This window comes from Peromyscus eremicus, chromosome 1 (genome assembly GCF_949786415.1).
Source record: "Peromyscus eremicus chromosome 1, PerEre_H2_v1, whole genome shotgun sequence".
Classification (NCBI taxonomy): Eukaryota; Metazoa; Chordata; class Mammalia; order Rodentia; family Cricetidae; genus Peromyscus; species Peromyscus eremicus.
This window is the reverse complement of record NC_081416.1, coordinates 85,222,287-85,245,168: the sequence shown is the minus strand read 5'-3', so window position 1 is coordinate 85,245,168 and position 22,882 is coordinate 85,222,287. Positions and strand designations below refer to the sequence as shown.

At 43.8% G+C, this 22,882-nt stretch overlaps 1 long non-coding RNA gene across 1 annotated transcript; it reads left to right on the top strand.

Moving 5' to 3' along the window:
* The first annotated feature begins 172 nt into the window (after nt 1–172).
* On the top strand, nt 173–22,504 carry LOC131899994 (uncharacterized). The gene is made up of 3 exons (XR_009376159.1): nt 173–824; nt 10,761–10,866; nt 22,197–22,504. It is a non-coding gene; the product is annotated as an uncharacterized LOC131899994 (long non-coding RNA).
* The last annotated feature ends 378 nt before the right edge of the window (nt 22,505–22,882 follow it).

Below are 22,882 nucleotides of genomic sequence, written 5' to 3'. Positions count from 1 at the left end.
GCCAGGCATGGTGATGCACACCTATTATCCCAGGCCCTTGGAAAGCTGAGTCAGGATGATTGTCAGCTCCAGGTCAGCTGGGCCACATAGGGATACTCAGTCTCAGTCAATGAATGAATGAATCAATCAATCAATCAAGTAAGCAAGCAATCGATTGATTGATCAATCATTCAATCAATCCAGCATGATCTGGGAAACATTTTCAAACAGAACACACACTGTTGTGTTTTCTGTCTGCTTTGATTTCCTTACCGTTACTATATGGGACGGATCTGCACTGTTGACTGAAGCCGTATTTTATTCATTTTTTTTTTTTTACTGCTGTATAAAATTCCATAGAGTGAATATTGCTGTAATAGATTTATCCATTTCCCAGCTGATGAGCATAAAGGTCACACTTTCTGCCTGTTATTAATAAAGCCATCATAAACCTTTTAAGTTCTGCATTTGGATGAACATAAACACTCCTTTCTCCAGAACATGTACCCAAGAGTGGAAATGCTGGGTCACGGGTTCAGTATATATTTGGTTTTTGAAAATACTGTCAGGTATCTTCCCCATAGGTTATTTGTAGCCACAGCAGTAGAGTCCCAACTGATGTCCAGCTTCTTAAGACAGCATAGGGTGGTCACCGTCCAAAGGCAAGGCACCCAGCAGGGCTGCGCTTAGAAAAAAAGGCTGTATTTCGTCTGTCTTTCTGTTGTGATCTCTGTCACAGCACCTACATCTGACCACCCAGATGCCAGGGGAAAAAACGACAATTAGCAGACAAACCCCACTGAAGAAGCACTGGACAGCACCACTCCCCTGATCAGGGAGTGCTGGTAAGTAACAGCTGGAATATGGGTTGAAGGGGAAACCACGGAGACCACACCCACCAGCCCAATCCCCTCTGGTCTGAAAGAGACACCTGCAGTCGCATGTTCACCTTGACAAAGACACAAAGCTCTTAGGGATACGGTGGGGCTCTACAAACTCCATGGCCATTTCTCAGCCCTAGGCAAGGCAAGGATGCCTCTCTCAAGTTCTTTCTTTATTCAAGGTGCCTGCTTGCCTCCCTCCCATGGCGCAAAGTGACCCTAGGATAATATGACCATAAGGAATACAGTTCCTGGAGAGGTGACTGCTTTTCATGATTGTAGCCTAGTCTTACTGTTGTTGGCAAAAGACATGGGCTGTGACATCCCACACAGTGTTTGGACAGAACAGGTTAGGAACCAGGACCACCTCAGCTGCTCACAATGGGGAGTTCTGCTTACTTGATGCCCTTTTCTGGTCTTTATAACCTCCATCCATGCAATTACATTTTGGACCATATCATCTCAGATGCTATTCCAGGGGGTAAGCCAGAGTACAGATGACTTCAGTCAATCCCATCCTTTTCTCAGCCAAAAATGTGGATGTGTGTCCTGAGTGCCAGGAGCCATCTAATAGCTTGGATGGTATTACACCTTATGAGAAAGATGCTACTCTTATTCCCATCTATCTGTGGTAAACTGAGGCACAAGAAAGCTAAATAAAATCCATCCAAAGTCTCAGAGGTTGTGAGGTGAGTAGAACGCTCGATCCAGAGTACTTTCCAAGCTACGTTTCTGTGACTATGTACTCTGGCACTTCATCTTACCGGAATAGGGACAAACTGCTTTGTCATGTAGTGGCCATGTTAGTGTCATAACCCAGCACAGTTTCAGTTTCTCCCACACTAAAATGAGAATAGAATTTCCATCTCACAGGAATAACACATAGAGCTAACAGAGTGGATAGCACCACTCAGTAGCTACTGACTACACTTCTATCGCTGTGTAAGCCCAGGTAGAAATAAAGGATGGTGTGGGAATGACCTTGCCTTCCATATCTTTCCCACAAGACAATGTTCTTGGAGTTGTGCCAGGCTAAAGGCTGAAACCCTGTGTAATACAACCGTTCGGAAAGAAAACATGCGTCAAACTAGACTTTTATTCTTTATTAAATCCCCACACCGTTCCCTCCCCACCATAAAAATAATAACTGCTCATTTTAGGAAATTGGAAAATACAGAAAAAAAGGAAAGTAAAAAAAGTATTGGTGATCTTGGCATCCAAAGCAGTGGCTATTGATATTGCTGCATTTCTTTCCAGTGTGAGTAGATGGGGTCATTTTGGGTATGAAGTTTGTGGTTTGCCTTTTCTCACTAAATAATCCTACATAAGCATTTCCCCAGGATAATGACAATCTCTGCAATCATCATTAAGTGCTGTATAATGCTTCATTGTATCCATCATGATTTAGTTGCTCCCATAATCTTCCTAAATTTCTCAGTATTATGACAACAGTAAAATGACCGCCATTGTGAGCATAAAACTTTTTATTGGAGTTTTGAGCCATTTTCCCTAGATTCGGGCATTTTTCAAAGTTCCTGGTGTAAACTGCCAAATCGCTTAGTAGAACTGTGCAACCACGTGAGGCTTTTGCCTAGAGAACAGGATTTCTCACTGCCCTCTGCAACCAGAGCTATAGGGTTTAACATCTACGTTAAACCACTGTTAAATCAATGCTATCAGGTTATTTAAATTTACAGTCCTTGGATCCAAAATGTTATTGAATGTTTGTTCATATCATTACACAGTTTGGATTTTTCTTTTTATCTGTTTCTTTTTTTTTTCTGTTTTTCAATTTTGTTGTGATATGTGCCAAGAAGACAGACAGACAGACAGACAGACAGACACACACACACACACACACACACACACACACACACACACACACACACAGTCTAGACAACAGCATAGTAAACTAATCGTCCTACCATCCAGCTCATGAACTAGAGTACTCCTATATGGGCTGGGAAGATGGCTCAACTGATAAAGGGACAAGCATGAGGACCTGAGGTTGATCCACAGCCGACAAAACAAAAGCAGGTGTATAATGCCTAGCACTGGAGAGGAAGAGAGAGGCAGAGTTTGCTAGCCAGTCATCCTAGCAGCACCAGTCAGCTCCAGGCAACTGAGAGGCCCTGTGTCAAAAATAAAGTAGACTGAGACGATGGCTCAGTGGGTAAAGTGTTTGCCATACAAACACGAAGACTAGCGTTCCATCTTCCAGAACCCATGTAAAAACTGGGCATGGTGGTGCATGCTATAACTCCAGTGTTAGAGGGGCAGAGACCGGTAGACTCTGAAGACTCACTAATCAGCCAGATTAGCAGAAATGGTGAGCCCCAGGCTCAATGAGGGACCCCATCTCAAAGCACACTGTGGAGAATGGTGGAGGAAGGCATTTAACATTGACCTCAGGTTTCTCCACACACATGCAGAGGTGAGTACACTTGCATTCACATGTGCACACATACGGGATCACACACAACGATAATTTTAAAAATAAGGTATATGGCTTTTTTGAGGAAGGATACCTAAGGTCGTCTGGCTTACCCCCCCCCCCCCCCACACGCACACACATACACACACCACACCATCATCTGGATATGCCTCCTGTCTTCTCCCTTCTGCTGTAACCACAATTCTGGCATTATTTAATCAATTATCTCCATGGCTTTACCACTTTATCAGTCATGTTTGCCTGAGTGGTTGTGGTTTTTTTTTTTTTCAGTTTTGGAACTTAAAATAGATGGAATATCATTATAAATTTCTGTGACTTACTTCATTCAATCATTGTTACTGAGATCAATCTCTTATGGTTTGATCTGGAATGTTCCCCCTAAAGTATTATATGTTGAGGACTTGGGTTCCAGTTAATGGTGGTGATGTTGGAAGGTGCTGGAACTTTTAGGAGATTGTGTCTACGTGGCAGAAATAGGTTATTAGCAACATGCCCTTGAAGAAAGAATACTGTGACCCTAATACCTCTCTCTCTCCCTCCCTCTATCTTTTCCTTCCTTCTTCTTTCTCTTTTCCTCCTTGGCCATCAGGAGGTAACATTTCCCATGTCATGTGGTCTCACCATAAATTTAAAAGCATCAAAGGCAAACGACCATGGGCAAAGAACTCTGAAACCATGAGCCAAAATGAATCTTTCCATTTGTTAAATTGTTGATCCAGATGTTTTTCTTTCATAGCAACACAAAGCTGATGATCACATCCATGTTGATGTGTGCACTAAAGTTCTTGTGATTTCCCTCCTGAGTAGCATTCCATTGGGCAGACATGCTAAGCCATTTGTGTGTGTACAACCCCACCTTTACTTGATAGTCTGTTGGGTTTTAAGCTTATTTATATTAATATATTTATTTATTTATTTACATTAATATATTATTTTGGTTCTTAATCATGTTTCTGACCCTTGTGGTGGTTTGAATGAGAATGGCCCTCATAGGCTCATATATTTGAGTATTTGGTTCCCAGTTAGTGGAACCTTTGGGGAAGGATTAGAAGGTGTGGCCATATTGGAGTAGATGTGGTCTTGTTGGAAGAGGCATGTCACTGGGGGGTGGGTTTGAGGTTTTAAGAGTCCATGACAAGCCCAGTGTCACATAGAACCCCTGACTGTCACAACTTGCAACTTGCAGATCAGGTGTGAGCTCTCAGCTATTTCTCTAGCACCATGCCATGATGGTCATGCTGCCATGCTCCCTGCCATGATGGTCATGGATTCATTCTCTGGAACTGAAAGCAAGGCCCCAATTAAATTCTTTATTCTGTAAGTTGTTTTGGTTATGTTGTTTCTTCACAGCAATAGAGCAGAAACTAATACAACCCTCTTCACCAGATTCTGTCTATTGGATCTCAGTTCTGTGCCTTTCCTGGTATATGACCCACTTCAATAACACAGTGAGATGCCTGAAAACTACATTTCCCAGAATCCTTAGCAATGGGGTGTTAGCTTTTGGCAGTGGAACTGTCACATGAGATTAATAGGTGAGAAAATATAGAAGCTGCTTTCCTGCTCCTGGCAACATCAAAGGGAATTCAGATTCCCAGTCTCTGGATAATATCACCTGCATTTTAATTCTCTGGGGTTGAAAGCAGGTGTTAACTCTGGGAAGTACAAGTCCTGCCTCTTTGTTCCTCTTGTTTATCAGTGTGTTTATAAACAACCACCTGAGTTAAGTCCCCTGTGTTGAAATATCTAAGGTGCTTTCTGTTTTCCCAAGTCTATCCTGCTTAATAAGCATTGTTGTCTTAGTTGATTTACAACAATACATTTCCTATGTATACATGTGTTCATGAAAGTGTGTATGTATGAATGCAAAAGGAGGAAGGGGAGAGCTCGAACAAGAGAATGATACCATTTTCTTTAAAGTCATATGCTTTGATTCATTGACCTTTCTCTGCATCGTACACACGTTTCTCTTTGTAACTGCTGCAGCTTGAGCATGCATTTTCAGGACCTGGCATGGCCAACATTTCCTCCCTCCTTTCCCCATGATGCTCACTGCTCTCACCTGGTCACCATTTTGAGATTTTTTTTTTTTTTTTTTTTTTTTGGTTTTTCGAGACAGGGTTTCTCTGTGTAGCTTTGCGCCTTTCCTGGGACTCACTTGGTAGCCCAGGCTGGCCTCGAACTCACAGAGATCCGCCTGGCTCTGCCTCCCGAGTGATGGGATTAAAGGCGTGCGCCACCACCGCCCGGCTTCATTTTGAGATTTTTATGAAAAAAGTCTTTACAAGGAGAATAGCTTGTGCTGTGTCTTTTCTGTCTTTTCCTCTGCATCTTGGTGAAGCTGAGAGTATGTAAGAGGAGCTGACCTTGCTTCATTGAGGAGTCATGGAACATCCCCCATCCCCAGCACCTCTTCCCCTGTGGGCACAGTGGTCAGTCGTATCTCAATGCACAGGTGATAAACTGCTGTCCCTTCACACTGGTCCTTCCTGCCACTTTAGGGTCATCCTGTTTGGAGAAGGCAGTGCAAATTGTCATCTCAGGATGAATGGAGACCTTGCTTCCTTCCTTCGAGTCACTCCAACTAACCACAGCCAAGGTCAGAAGAAACATTTTGCCCATTATGTTACAATTTCCCAATAATTCTATTTGGGCTAGTTGGCTGAACAGGCTGCAAGAAAATGACCACCAGGTCATTATTTTAAACACGCAGGCAATCATGTCAGGGGCCACCCCTGGAACACACAACCACCTCTGCCTTGGTAACAGCTACAAGGGGGAGAATTGAGGACAGTGCCTTGTGGCTTCTCTTTTTTTAACCTTTGAGAAGAGACTCTTACAGTCTGAAAATGCCCTCAGGATCGCCCAACTTGCCTTCTCTTAAGCCTGCTTAGTTTGAAGACAAAGGCTGACCCCATTTTGGAAGTTCAGCCCCGGAGGGAGCCTCTGGCACTTGCCCCCACATGTTTGGCTTTAAGTGTGAAACTGCTTTGGAACATGAAAGCTGCTCCTTGTGACCCTCAGGGCTAGGTGCCCTGGGGAGTCAGGCAGGTTGAATGTGAGGAGTACAGAAGCCATTTCAGAAGAGTATGAGCATAGGACCAGGCTCACCTGGCAGAGAAAGCAGAGCAAGGGGGCAGGGTGACTTTGCAAGGCTCAGAGCAGAGGGACTTTGTCCCTCACTTCCCAAACATGAGTCTGAGAGAGTCAGTCATGAATCTGAGAGTCAATGTGCCCAGCTTTGAATTTTGCCTGATTCATCTTCAGTTAGGTGGGCACTTTTTGTGCCTCAGTTTCCTACCCTGAATAGTGCTATAGATAAAAGTCACTGCCTAAAAGGCTAGATTAAATCAAATAATCCATAAAAGGGCTATAGAATAGCATTTGGATACCACAAACACCTAATACCACTTAATACCTGCCCATCCTATCCTCTATTCTACTTCTGGCCTTAATTGATTGGTAGTTCCTTATGTCAATACAAAAGCCAGATGACCTAGTTTACATCTTCATTCTGCTGAATCCTAGTTGTGTGCCTTTCAGGGGGGTGCCTAATCTCTTGGCGTGTCACTGGGCTCATCTCTACACCATACAGATTGAACAATAGTACATTCTTTTAACACTGTTGTGAGGATTGAATTGACTAATTCATAGCAAAGGATTGGGCTAATGTTTCTCAGCGGGAGGACACACAAGTTGTTTCAAAAGGACCCTTTAGTCACATCTACGGGCATTTTGTTTGTCACACCAGTGTGTGTGAGTAGTGTGTGGGTGGAGGTCAGGAAGGCTGCTAAACATTTTGAAATGATAGGACAAGCTCACAGCAAAGAATCACCATTCCCAAAGTCACACCTGCCAAGATGTAAATGTTGGCTGTTGTCACCTGGGCAAGTTTTATATACTTGTGCTGTCCCAGGGTCAATACCCTGAGCTGAGACTGTGCGGATGAATCTCATGTGGATTTCATGTGCCTCTTCAGGCTTGGTCTGGAGGGAGAGGGTGGGGTGGGGATAAAGCTTTGGAATCAGGTTCGGGATTTGGATCAGAGAGAGCATCCAAGCTACACATCAAAGACACCTACTTCTTATTTAATTATTCTTCTCATTATCGATGAGCCAAACCCCTGATGAGATACGAGGGAAACAGATGATTGGATGGTTGATATTGAAGTGATTCTGATAGTGAACTCAACAGAAGCTGGAATTGCCTAGAAGATAACCCTCAGGGCATGTCTGTGATGGGACTGAGTTAACTGAGGTGGGGATGGCTACCTTAAATGTGAGTGGCAGCATCCTGCCCCAGACAGAGTAAGAAGGAGGAGAGTTGAGCGTCAGCACTCATCTCTCTCTGCTTCCTGACTGTGGGTTCCATGTGAGTGGCTGCCTTGCTCTCTCCCTGCCACGCCTTCCCTGCTGTGATGGACTGCACCCTCAGACTGTGAGCCGAAACAAACCCTTCCTTCCTCGTCATTTTTGTCAGCTGTGTTGTCACAGCAGTGAGACAGTAACTAGTGCAACCCCCATGGTGAAGACTGGGAGGAGGTAAGGACAGGAATTCCAAAAGGAGGCTACCTCTGCACCTGCCACCTCGTGAGGGATGGAGAGTTAGGGAGCACAAGTGGGGAAGAGCAGGGCAGAAGGAACCTCACACTGGGGCTTCTATACAATTAGTACATTTATCAAGCACCTTAGGTGACAGGCCCCATTCAAGTACCAGGAAGATAACAGTGAATCAAAATCTACCTCCCGGTGGAAACTCACAGTGAGACGATGAACGGTTGATGCTTTCCTATAAATAAATAAAGCACAGGGTGTAGACTGATGTTTCTCTGTCCTGCCAAGTCCCACCCAGGCAGCAGCGGTTTTCATAAAATAATCACTCAGAGGCTTAATATTAATTACAAACTGTTTGGTCTGTGGCTCGGGCTTATTGATAGCTAGCTATTTTATCTTAAATTAACCCATTTCTATTAATCTATGTATTACCACATGTCTCAAGGTTCTACCTGTGTTCCATTACATCTTGCTCCCCAGGAGCCCACAGCAATCTCCCCTGGCTCTGCCTTTCTTCTCCCTGTTATCTCTCTTGGATTTCCTGCCTGGCTCTAACCTGTCTCGCCATAGGCCAAAGCAGCTTCTTTATTAACCAATGGTAGCAACACATATTCACAGCATACAGAAAGGCCATCTCACAGCACAGAAGTGGGGCAGAGAATTCCTGAACAAGGGCTACAATGCCAGATGGGAATGTTGAGGAAGGCTTTGCTAACCTTACCCCAGCAATGGCATAAAGCAAGCCAAGAAGGGAGCCACGTGTGCATCTCTGTTCCCTGTTGCAGTGGTTCATGCCACAGTCCCAGGGCTCTCAATCTGAGGAACAGCAAGAAAACAAGTAGGGTGGAAAGAGGAACTGGACTAAATGAGAGCACTAGCCAGGCCAGGCGATTGTTTGGATACCACAGTAAGGAAGGCAGAGTGTCCTCAAGGTGTTGGAGAACCTCTTTAGCTTCAAGGGGAGCCCAGGCGTTTCCATGTGACACTGACTGCCTGGGGTATGTGATGCCTCCTGAGAAAGTAAGTGCCTTTTTTATGAAAACTGTGTCTTTTGAGCACTGCTCTGAGTACCTAGGACAAACCCTGGTACCCATCACCTACAAGACATGCTCAGCATCCAACTCTTCATACCCCATTCCGGTCAAGTTTCATGGTGGCATCTGGGCTTGTATTTCCAGTCTCTGTAACAGGGCTTCAGACACATCACCCTGGCCTTTTGAATCTCATTTCTAACTCATGAAGACATCCTGGGATCCACAAATGCTGTGAAGTTCTCTTAAGATGCTTGGGCATGGTGTGTGTGAGTGTGTGTGTGTGTGTGTGTGTGTGTGTGTGTGTGTGAAAATGTACAGTTGTAACTCCTTTACCAAACATTTTAGGAGCTAAGTCAGTATGATTACTTGAATTCTTCTCAGCAAGACCCTGGTAGCACCCTGAGAGGTATTTGATATCCCCATATGACAACACTCTTTTCTCCAAGATGAGGCAACAGAGACACAGAGGGGCTGAGCAGCATGCCTGAAGCCACACAGCTTGCACAAGTCAAACAGACCCATGGCTGTCTGGTTTCCTGTGAGCTTATGGGTAAAGGGAACAGTAAGAGAGAGAAGTTCCCACTGGCCAGAGAAGGCAAACACTCTGCTTCTTCTGCCCACAACTCTCTCACCCTGCTCTGTCGATGTATCTCAGGGCTCAGGAAGACCTGAGCAAGGGTCACTGGGGTCTCTGACAAGGCCATAGCTAGAGCATTGAATAAGAGCTGTAGTTTTACCACGAACTCCGTGAAACGACAGCTTTGAGTTGAAACCAGGGGGTTATACATGAGGACACATGGGGCATCCCAGGCCCCAGTTAAGGGTCAAATGGGACCAGCCTTCAGCCCCAGACTCTGAGAGACTCAAACAACAGGACAGAAAACACAGGCTGACATGTTTGCCTTCCTGTGCAGGGTTGCTTAGCAACCACAAGTGACAAGCTGCCAAGCCTGTGATACAATCACAGCAGGCAGATCAGAGTTAGCCAATTAAAACTTTTTTTTTTTTTTTGCATTTTCCTTTTTTGTCCTCATAATTTCATTTAGTCCTGACTGCCCTCAGACATGGATTAAAAAGCCTGCCAGAGGAGGAACTCACGCATATGACACAGTCAGAAAATACACCCTTATCACACACTGGTGATGAGTGGAGTGGAGAGACATTTATTAAATGAAGGTGGGGGGAACCTATCAGAGTTAGTACGTCTCTGAAAGGAAAAATCTGCCCTGGAGTTAGAGTCAAGGTTGATGTCTATCACCAGGTAAAGTAGTACTCACGATTATGTCTGGCATGGAGGGGACACTCATTAAGTGACTGAAGAAACAAGTGATCTTGGGGAAAGCATCAAAGCCAACAGCTACATCAGTGAGCCAATATCCCGGGATGATAAGAAGACAAATCAAATCGTAGTAACTTTCTTATTTGATCCCCCTCTTCCCTCTCTTCCTCCCTCCTCTATCTCCCTTCTCTCCCCTCCCCTACTCCCTCTTCTTTTCTCCTCTCCACACTTCTCTTCCTCCTTCCCCCTTTCTTCTCTCTTTCATTCATTCTTTTAGACAGGACCTTTCTATGTAGCCCCGGTGGGCTTCAAACCCATGATATTCTTGCCCGAGCTCCTGAGTGCTAGGGATTACAGCCACACCCTGTTTCTCCACTTTCTTTTGGGTGTTTTCTACTTTCTCTCCTTAGCTTTCTGGGTGGTTTTTAGTAGCAACAGCAGGAGTCCTGGAATAACGACTGGTTAATTAGAAAGAATGACCATTCCCTGATCCATAACATTCTCCCCTTTTTCTAAGTCCCTCAACATACTTCCACCAATTGCAAATCTCTCTGGATGTTCTGTCTCCTCCCACTGCAGAGACAGAGACAGCAAGACAACAAATCCTGTCTGGAAGATCCCAGTGGTGTGATTCTGTCCAAGCACAACACCTGCTTCAGTTCCAAAGTGTCAGCTCCACAGGGATGTGAGTAAATGAGACTCTCAGAGACAGAAGCTTGGCTCACACATTTTTTAATGTAAAATGACATGTAAAAAAGTCCTTGTCTGTCCAACCTCTTTCCTAAAGCCCTGATGCATCTGTTGGGCAGGTCTGAACATCAGGGTCGTTGGGGTGTCAATCATCAGGCTTTAGAAGATGTGCTTACTCTCTTATCTACAGCCTTCTGTGGTCTAAGAATTTTTTTTATTTCATCATCTTTTCCCCCTTGGAGTTTTACTATTCTAAGTTACTGTGTGTATTAGCGCATGTGCACAGAGATGTGTGTGTGTGTGTGTGTGTGTGTGTGTGTGTGTGTGTGTGTGTGTGTATGTGTTTATGTATTAGAAGAAGTCTATGTCTGGTACCCCCAACCTGCCAGGAATCAGCTTTTACCCACTCGAGGATGGAACAGCCTCCTTTGAAAACACAAACTATAAGACAAAAGCTCCCATTTTGGCCTCTAACTTGTAGAGCTTAGGCAAACAAAGCTGGCCACTCTGTGCTTTAGAAGGCAGACTTCCTGAAAAGCAGTGAGGAAGGTCTTCCTGATTTCTGAGGACAAGCTCCTTGTTCTAGGTCTGTGGCCCTGCTGCAGAATTCACCATGGGGCATCCTGGACAGTATCTCCTTCTTATCTATCTGCAATCCAAGTTAAGTACGCCTGGCTCACATACAGAGCCTGGTGACTTACCTCATGCCCACTTGACTGGGCTATGGGCTGCCAAGATATCTGCTTGTTACATGACTTCCGAAGAGACATAAAGAACATCATATAGTATCCATTCTATATGGAGAGAGCATAGGCAGACCAAAAACAGGCTTCCACCAGAGACCACATGGTGAGCCAGTACATTTGTTGGGGTTACTTACAGGAACAAGAGCAATTGTGGACCAGCTGCACCACTAGAAGCCCCACCTCAGAGTGGGTGACTCATGCGATACTGCTCTGCTGAAGAGTCCACCCTCAGTCAACCTTTCATCTCCTATATAACTCTCATGCCTTCCAAGTCCATGAGTAGCTGGGGTAGGAGGCAGTGGTGACTGAGAAGTCAGGGGAGAGTCTTCTGGGCCTCCTCACCCCTTTCCAGGATGTGATGTTAATAGCCTCTTACCATTACCCCAGAGCTGGCTGTCACCTGTGTATTCTGATTTGGGGGATGCTATGACTAGGGACTAAGATCTTCTGTGGGTCACCACAGCTACTCTGCTCTGTGACACTGATGGTCTCATTACACTCAGATGAATCACTCGATCACCAAGCTCCATCCCCAACTTGTTTTGTATCATTAACACCAACTAAAAATTGTCCTGCATCATCAACAGTGATTGTTTTTTTCTTATTGTTCTTCAAAGGCATAAAATAAAATAAAATAGTTTATACTGCCCTGAGGCATAACATTCTCTGGTTACAGTTGCCAAATAAATTATATATATTTCATTTCACTCTTCAGTAATGTGAATTTGCTTACTACCTCTCTCCATCCTTACTGCAGTATCTGAAATAATACAGCAGTAATCAACCGTAGCATGTCCTTACCAAACAGTAGCTCTTTCTCATGCAGACCTGATAGGGCCTACCATAACTCCCTCTTTTGTGGTGTGTGTGTGTGTGTGTGTGTGTGTGTGTGTGTGTGTGTGTGTGTGTATGTGTCTGTCAGTGCATGCAAGTTTACATGTGTATACATGGAAGTAAAGAGGACATCTGGAGCTGTTCCTCAGATACTGTCTGCTTTCTTTGTCCTTTAAATACAGGATCTGTCACAGGATAGGCTGACTGGCCAGGAAGCCCCAGGGACCCCTCTTTCTCCAACTCCCCAGCTCTAGGATTATACCACCATGCCCAATGTTTATAATGTAGGTTCTGGGGATTGAACTCAAGTTCTTGTGCTTAGAAGAGAATCTCTGACCGTTTCCTTAATCATCCTCTTGTGTGATGATTTAAGAATGTATTATAAGCTGAGTGTTGGTGGTACACACCTAGGCAGGAGGATCTATGAATTCAAGGCCAGCCTGGTCTACAGAGTGGGTTCCAGAACAGCCAGGGATACACAGAGAAACCCTGTCTTAAAAAAAGAGAAAGAAGGGAAGAAGGAAAGAAAGAGAGAAAGAAAGAAAGAAAGAAAGAAAGAAAGAAAGAAAGAAAGAAAGAAAGAAAGGAAGGAAGAAAGGAAGAAAGGGGGCTGGAGGGATGGCTCAGAGGTTAAGAGCACTGGCTGTTCTTCAAGAGGTCCTGAGTTCAATTCCCAGCAACCACATGGTGGCTCACAACCATCTACAATGTGATATGGTGCCCTCTTCTGGCCTGCAGGCTGAACATTCACTGTATACATGATAAATAAATAAAATTAAAAAAAAAAAAAAAAAAAAAAAAGAAAGGAAGAAAGAAAGCATTAGACAGTCAGTAGCTTCTTGTTTTCCAGGGAAAGCTCAGAGCTGTGATGACAACCCACCCTGACAAGAGTTGACAAATATCTATCAAGACCATGGGGAGCAGGGAATCTTTTTTGACAACTCTATTATTTTTCTTTATCTCTAAATCTTTGGGGGGTCAACCTTCCCTGCAGGGAGATCAAACTCTCCCTCCTTTCCTCACTCTATGTGAGGAAATAGGAAAACACTGGACAATTTGTAAAGAGCTTTCCAGGTACAACTCTCTAGACAAGACTGTAAGGCATATGTCATACAAGAAAGTCCTGAAGCCGTCACTTTTTAATTGTGAAACATCCTGCATGCCCACAAACAGACGGCCCTATTGAGGAGTGCTTGCCATTTCTTAATAATTAGATTCCGAAAATTTCTTGGCCAACTTTCAGTTAGTTGTGGGATATAGATAGCATTGTTTCATATCTAACAATTATACTGAATTTGGTGCTTAGTTACATATGCATTTTAAGCTAGAATGTAGTTTTTAATTTTTAATTGTAATTTGTGGGAACGGTATGTGTGTTTTGTGTGTGGAGGCCGGAGCAGATAATTGGGTACCCTGTTTCATCACTGTCTGCCTTATTTCCCTGAAACAGGGCCTCTCACTGAACTTGGAGCTGACTGCTTTTTAGCTAGGCTCGCAAGTAGCCACTCTCAGCAATCCTCTTATCAGTGTTGTGGCTACAGAAGCATAGGGCCCAGCTGTTGTTGTTGCTAAACATGGGTTCTAGAGATCTGAACTCAGGTCCTCGTGCTTGCACAATGTTCTTTTACACACTTAGCTGTCTCCCTAGACCCCTGGGGTTATAATTTAACAGTGAGAATATTTAAATTAATTGATTATTTTGTGTGTATTTATGTGTGCACATGAGTATATGCATGTGCACCAGATGCCTGTAGGAATCTACAGGTCAGAAGAGGGGATCAGATTTCCTGAAATTGGAGTTATAGACAATAGCTGCTATGTGGATCCTGGGAACTGAACCCAGGTTCTGTAGAAGAGCAGCTAGTACTCTTAACCACTGAGCCATCTCTCCAGCCCTCAATGAGGATTCTTTACATTCACATTTCAAAACATAGTTTCATCTAAACTTTCCATATACATTTTCATGATTTTCTCTAGCAGGGAAATGTCACTTTTTGAAACACTATGCAGTTTTCCTGAGTTTGCCACCCAGGATCTGAGACCCACTAGCTTCAGAGATCACAGATGATGCATCAACTAGAAATTTTATTCTAAGTCACTAACAGTAAATCACACAGCTTGGTATATTACTTTATCAAAAAAAAATTTTAACAAAACACAGAGATGTGTGTAATGAATGTGTGAGTGTTTCAATGGAGAATAATAAAGTGTGACTACCCAAAGGCGTAGGATGTTACAGAGTCTCTCAAAGGACAAAACTCTTTTCTCTTCACTTGAGGCACCACTGACCTCACTTCCATGTTAAGAAGAGCAAAGGCTCTTGATGCCAAGTTGGACAACCTAAGTTCAGTCTCTATGACCCACATGGTGAAAGCAGACACGCACACACAGAGACAGACACAGACACAGACACACACACACACACACACACACACACACACACAGAGGCACATACACACAGATGCACACACAGAGACATACACAGAGAGACACACATACAGGCACACACACAGAGACACAGAGACACACACACAGGCACACACACAGAGACACACACAGAGACACACACACACACAGACACACACAAGGACACATACACAGACACAGATACATACAGAGACACACACAGAAAGACACACACAGAGACACAGACACACACAGAGAGACACACACAGGGATACACACAGAAAAACACACACAGAGACACATACACAGGGATACACACAGAAAAACACACACAGAGACACATACACAGACACACATACACACAGAGACACAGACACACACATAAAGACACATTAAATAAATGGAGGAGGGAAGGAAGGGAGGGAGGGAGGGAGGGAGGAAGGAAAGGAGGGAGGAAGGAAGAAAGGAAAATAAAAACAATGAGAGCATGAGCAGGTTTTGGTTCACTTGATCTCTGTTGCTTTAGCAGAGTTTTGTGTATCTGTTCATTGATGGTAAAATGTGAGCCCCTCATAAGGTGTGTTGTCAACTGACTTCATAGGTTTTATTTTATAATAATAAATACTTGGCATGTCAAGGCCACACTCCCAGGAACGATGGCTAAACCTGTGTTAAATTTCCTTGTTTACCAATCTGTCATGGAGCCTCAATAAATGCCCACAGCTAGCATAGATTGAGGTCATTTCAGGCTGATCTGTTTTCTCCCAGAAGTAACTTGTTCTTCAAAGAGAAGCAACTGGCTATGGGTCCTATAATTTAAGAGATTACACAATTATAGGTAGGTAGAGTGCCTTACACTTTTCTGCTTTATAATTTTGACTTGATGTCCTACATGGTTGGCATGCCTCTCTGATAGTTATTTCTTAATTGAAATTTTATATAATGAGAATATATTTCAAATACACGAGGTAAAAAGAGTACAGCACATGGACACATTGTCCACAGTCTTGTACAATAGCAGTAGAAAATAGACTGAGATCCCCGTTGTCTGGACTCAGGTGGTGATGAATGCCAATTTCTCTCCGAATTTGCTGCCGAGAGCTTCAGTGTTTTGTGAAGCATTCTATATGAGGGAGGAGAAGGTAGAGTCTCTACACTTGGGAACAAGGTTGCTGACATGATGACACCCACCCGTTTCTCTTCCGGCAGATGTGAGAATAACTCATTTGTTGCCCTATGAGATGCCTTCAGTATCTTTATTGTCTTATTGTCTTCCCAAGCAGAATAAATAAATAGCATGTTGAGCAAAGCTAGGTCCATGTGGACCCATGACTACTTTTCACCTGTGGTAGACATTACTAATCAATCCTGGAGCTTAGCGTAGCAGTCCTGGCAAGGGTTAATCAATCAGAGCTGGCATGTGTGATTGAGTTTTGGGGCAGAAATGACTGCTTGAGGAGAAAAGGCCACTTGATGCTTTGCCTTAGGAATTTTGACTTTTTCCTCAGAACTTCTTTGTAAATATATCTGCTAGAAGTAATAAGGAAAATGTGAATTGTCTCATACCAGAGTTAACATTTTAAAAAGTGAATGGATGGTTGGTCATATCTCCTCATCAAGCCCACAGCTAACATTTCTGAATTTTTTCCATGAAATCCTGTCAACCAGCCTGACTCATTCGTACTACAGCATGTCAGACTCTATCACCAGTAGATGTGAGTTGACACGTGAGGTGAACCTTTGATGACCCCTGCGTCACCGGGCTTTGACTGAACAATATGCCTTCCCTTCATCTGTGCAACTCTCATCCTTAAAATCAATGTCGACAAATTTTCTCTGAAATAAAAGTGGAGTTATGTGTTCTCATAGATGTTTGAAGAATTTATTCCTTTTTTCTTTAAGTCATCTTCTTAGGAGGGACTTTAAATCACTGGATTTAAAAAGGAAACTGAGAAAGGAAATCTTAGACACATGCTAGAAACAAGCAGAGACAGTGAAGCCTAATTACCTAGGATGACATCCCCCAACAGGACAGAATAAGACTCAGCACAGAAAGAAATGCACATTGTCACTTCTCAGCAGTGAGGGTAGCAATGTGAAACAGATGTGAGAGGACACAAGACATCTGGAATCGGGGAGAGCTGAGGCTGAGCAAAAAGCTTGCCGTTGTTGGGGGCTGAGCATGAATCCTTCTCCAAAGGGAGAGGCTAGCAAAAAGATGGGCACATCTGGCCGCCTTTTTTGGACCAGACATCCCTTACACAGGCTGTCTGAGTGAACCTTTGCATTTCTTATGATGTTCACACATTTTGGATTGCTTCTAGAGCATCCTAAGGGAACGAAAGACAAGGGGAAGCATGGGACCCATGGAAAGTGAGGAGATGAAAGCATATACCATCAATGGCCTCTGACTAAGAGCTCAGGAAAGGCATGATCAGGCTGGAGCTTATCAAGCAATATAGGAGATAAAAGATCATTGGAGATAGTCATTCAGCAAGAGTTGCTTCTGGAGATACTGGACCTGAGTTAAAGGGAAATCACTTATATCCATGCCATCCCAAGGCTATCAAAGACAAGAGGCAGCCAATGGAATTTCCTTAAAGCCTTTATCTTATACCCAGAGCAGACAACTCAAAAAGGTCCAGTCTCAGAATTAGATTGAAGCATGGGTCCCTTCTTCTGTTTCTAGTTCCTCCATACTTCATGATGTATTTCTGGAAAAAAAAATCCTATTTTAATGATGCCAACTTGCCTCCTTTCAGCACATTAAAAAAGGGAACGATTGGCTAAGGCTGTCACGCTGATGGGAATAATTTTGTCGCTGTGCAATTTGGCTCCTGCTCTAAAGTGAAGCACACATTTTCCTCCAGTGTATTTTAAGCCGGAGACTTCTAAGTAAATGGGAGGTGGCTGATTTTATTTCTGCATGCAGCCAGCCTTCACTGGCATGGGCTCTGATTTGGCCCAATCAATTTTGCATTCATGCTGAGAGGCGAGTTGATCAAGTTCAAGGAACATCTGTATCCATTTATCTGGGGTTGGATGAAAACATGGGAGCATCTCCTTTCAGAAGGTTTGAATTCTTCCAGGGGCTGATGCAAGACTCCTGGACAAATGACCTTTAAAACTTCAGCAACTTCAGGCCTGAGAATGTAGCTCAAGTTGATGGAGCACCAGCCCAGCATGCAAAAAATCCTGCATTTCATCCCCAGCACTGCATAAACCAGGTCTGGTGGTGCATGTCTATAATCCCAGCATCTGGGACATAGAAACAGGAGGTTAACACTTGGGAATAAGTTGTCCTCGGCTCCATAGCAAGTTCAAGACCAGCATGGAATAAATGAGACCCTGTATCAAAAGACAAAAACTATAATACCAGCAGTTAGATTTCATCTGAGAAGAGCTCTCCTGAGTCTTTAACACAACCTCATCTTTCTAATTTATAGAGTTTTCTTTAGGAGTCTAGCTCTGCCAAAATGAGGCATTTATTAAGTGAATCTTTATTATCCAGTTAAACAGTCTCCAAAGAGTGACCTAACTGAGTACCATGGAGTGTATGAGCCAGAGTGTTTGAGCATCAGGATGCCAACTCATCTATCGACCCAGCCGTTCCTCAGTCACATCTGTCTTGGTCTCTCCACCCCCCCTTTTTTTTATTTCTGCTTTCCTAGCTAGCTGTCATAAATTTTGTGTGCCGGCAACTCGATGGCTTGGAGAGGGTTGTAAACATTTTCTTGTTCAATTACATCAGGGTTTTTTCCCTTTATGTCAGCAATTAAATTTATGAGGAAAAAAAGAGTTCACTCTCTAAACCTAAGGAGACACAGTCAAGTTCAAAGTAAATAAAAAAAAAGCAGAGCAATCAACTTACCAGTGGTTAACTATAAACAGAGAAGTGGGTCTCAAAATCCGAGGGATGTGACTCTGAGCCCAAAGCCAGCAGCTGAGCAGCCAATGAACTTGGGTTGAGTCATCTTTACCTACTAAGCTGTAGTCTTCTGATCTCTACCATGGGGTGACTAGGTGCAGTTGCATTTGTGGGAGCTTTAAGGGAGATGAACGGCCAGGTCCTTCTCATGTTTTGCACAGAGAAACAAATTGACTGAGTGTGGGGCCTCTGAGGTACATGTCTTTGTTCTCCCAGTCCCTGGAACATGAGGCATTGGATTGTGCTCTTACTTGTGGGTTGGGCCCACTCAAATCCTAGAGTAATGTGGTTGTAGGAGGTTGTCTACTCTAGAGCAGTTTGATGGACCCACAGAATGCACATCAGTAATGGGGACATAATTGAATTACAGAATCCTTAGTCCTACCGAGTCTGAAGCTGTGTGTGTGTGTGTGTGTGTGTGTGTGTGTGTGTGTGTGTGTGTGCCCATGCATGTATGTGGGTACATGTACGTGTGTGTGAGTACAGAGGCCAGAGGTTATTCTTGAGTATTTTCATTTATTACTCTCCACCTTATTTTTTTGAGTCAAGGTCTCTATTGAACTTGGCCTTCGTCCATCATATAAACCTACTGGCCAATGAACCTCAGGGATCCACCTGTGTCCATCTCCCCACTCAGGTCCTCAGGCTTGTGCAGCAGGCACTGTACCCACTGATCCACCTCCCCAGTCTCTGGAAGCTACCTTTTAACAAGATCCCTAGAGATCCCATGTGTGCATTTAAGATTGAGCACGGCTGCATAGAGCTTCAGGATAAAAATAAGAACATAATTTGATCTCCTACAGAAATCTAACCACCTCTGATAACCATAGATGAACTTCATCCTGTGTTTGGACCTTGAGGAAGCCCAATGTGAGAACATGGCTAATCTACAGAAACACGTGCTTTTTACTTGAGAGACTGGAAAAATCCATCAAGCTCACCACAGACCAACAGAATCACACTGCATTTTTCATATTCTGCATAGCAACATCTTTTTAGATAGCATACCAACACCCCAATCCAACAGTATGAGCCAGTTATGGAGTTTGTGACCACTGTTCACATAACCCTTGTTGCAACCTGGCCAGCAGGTGGGGCTCTTGGAGGGTTAGTGGATAGCTAAGTCCACACTACTGGGAAGGAAGGGCTGAGGTTCAAGCTCAGGGTTCTCAGACCCTGAAGTGGTCTGTCTCAGCAGTTCTGCTACTTACTGTTCCTCTCTCTCTACCTGTGTACCCAGCTGGTGAGCCCTTCCTTCCAGCATACTAGGGAGAGGCTTGCAAAGTGCTTCTCCCACCCTGTTTCTCCCACATGCCAGTCTTTGCATTGTCCTGATCAACCTGGGCTGCACCCCTGGGTACAGGTTCCCTTAGACCAGACAAGTCCCCAAAGCACATCAAAAGTCATGAGTCTGGAGACAGGACTGGTTTGAATGAGAAAGTGTTGATTCATATGAGAGGAAGGTGATGGGGGAGGGGATCAGACACACTGTACTCATGCATTGAAGTTTCCAGCTACAATATGTTGTCCCTCAGGAGTCATCCACCTTGTTGTTTCTGTTCGTTTGAATTCATTTTGTTTTGAAAGAGAGTTTATAAATGGGATCTGGAACTCACCGATTAGGCTAGGCTGGCCACCCAGAGAGCCCTAGGGACCTACCCATTCACAGCACCAGGGTGATGAGAACATGCCACCATACCCAGCTTTTTATACACAGGCCTGGGAATTGAATGCATGTCCTCGTGTTTGTACAGCAAGCACTTTACCAACTGAGCCATCTCTCCAGCCCTTGATACAAAATGTTTTGAGGCATGGTAGCACACAGCTTTAATCTCAGTGCTTGAGAGACAGAGGCAGGTGGATCTCTGTGAGTCCAAGGCCAGTCTGGTCTACATAGAGACACTATCAAAATAAAACAAAACAAAACAACCACCACCAAAAGACTTCAGTAACCATATTTTGTTCCTTATCTTCAAATCCCAGTTGCAAACAGACTTAACACTGTTCACAATACGGTTTTCAGATGAATGAGCGAATGAACAAGGACCTTGGCATTGTCTGTATTGGTTCTTTGCACCAACAAACCTGAATTAAAACTTTCAGGATCGAAAAAATGTTTGCAAAATTTATCTCCTCAGTACTTCTGATCTCTCTCTCTGATCTTCGCAACACCGGAGTATTCTTTTCATCCCTACACTCTCTCGCCCTGCTTGCTGATTAATGATGGTATCGGTGCATTCCTAACCCACAAACCTCACATTTTCCTAAGTCTGTATAAAAACATGCAATTTAGCCAGATCCTCCCTCTCTCGGGTTAACGTCAGCGCAGGCAGGCTGATGCATCCGGAATGTGTCAAGGCAGGTGTGGGGCGGCAGACTCTGGGGCTCCTGAAATAACAGACGCTTCTCGAGCATGTGCGCAGGTATCTCGCTTCACCGAACAGCTGGCCTTTCTTTCTGTCCGTTGCTGCCTCTTTTCATTTTGAAGGGAAGACAGCCTGTCAAAGCAAACCCAGGGAGTTTGGCTGGCTGCGAGCATTTGAAAGGGCAGAGTTTTTTTTTTTTTTTTTAATTCTTCTTTTTTTCCTTTGCTTTCTTCTGGTTTCCAGAAGAAACAAAAGTCTTACAGCATATGGAAATCAGCAACATAACAGAGTGGTTATGTAGCTTGGAGGTAGGCACAGGAGCACACAGTGGTCTGAAACTCCAGTCTGTACTGACAGGCACTGCAGTGTTGTTGAATGTTGGGTCTTTGACCCTGGGGATTTCCTTTCTCCTGAACTATCAAGGAATTCTGAGAATAGCAACTTAAAACATCGAAAGTCTATAAGCCCCGTTCATCCAGAGTGCTCACAAGTCAATCCTGTAATTTTCCAGACGTATCAAAGTAGCCATAAGTTGTGTTCAATATCACAACTTTGATTTAAATAGTTGTCCCAGGGCTAAGGCTGTAGCTCCATGGTAGAATACATCCTTAGGATATGCAAGCCCTCATTCCATTCCCAGCACTGCAGAAAGCCAGATAACTCTGCAGCATGGTAACTGCCGCATATGTTTTCCAACAGGTAAATGGGTAAATAATTTGTTAAATAAATCTTTTTATAATTGTCTTTTGAGACAGGACCAACAGTTCAGACTTTCCTGGAACTCACTATGTAACCAATGGTGTCTTTGAATTCCAGGTTCTCCTGCTTCTACCTCCTGAGTGCAGGGATTGCAAGCATGTACTACCACACCTGGTTTATGGGATTTGAGGGAATCAAACTCAGGGCTTCATGCATGCTAGACAAGTGTTCTACAAGCTGAGTGACATCCCTTGATGAAATAATTTTTATATATGATGAATATCATACTGTCAATCAGGATATGCTGAGTTGTGCTGTGATAACAAGCATCTCCATTTCTTTTAAGGAAAGATCCATCAGAGTCAGCTGGGAATCTGCTTCTGTCCCCAGGACCCAGGATATGAAGAATCCACCTGGAATTTGCCAGCATCACAGCAGAAGAGAAGCATGCACATCAAAACCACCCTTCAGCTCTAAAGATTTCCTTTCAGCACTGATGTGATCCTTTTATGCCCATATTTTTTGAACAGAACAAGTCACATGCCCAAGACACTGAGAGTAGGATATTATATAAGCCCTTGGGAAAAACCAGCAACATTTAATGGATGCTTGTGCCTACTAAATCTATTAGGCTGATGTGCCTGTGAGACCTCATACTTATTTCTCCCATGGGTCTGCTATCATGTAGGTACTAGCCTTATATTACCCACCCTCAGATAACTGTATTCCACACACTCTACACACCATTGATAGGGACCAGTGACCCATGAATTTCTCTAGACCTTAAAGAACTGGAGAAGTAGGAAATGATGTGAGAGTAACACATTGTAGCTGTTTCCCTATGCAACAGCTAACACATCTCACCCACACACAGTCACCAGCACTCAGAGAACTCCAAAGAACAATAATAATTTAGCAGGAAATATTCAGATGCAGAGAAGGACAGAATTTGGGCCACAGAGTACTCAGGTTGAGGGAGAGAGAGAGGGTCTAAGTTTTAATACTGCAATAGAATATGCTAGAAAGGAAGAG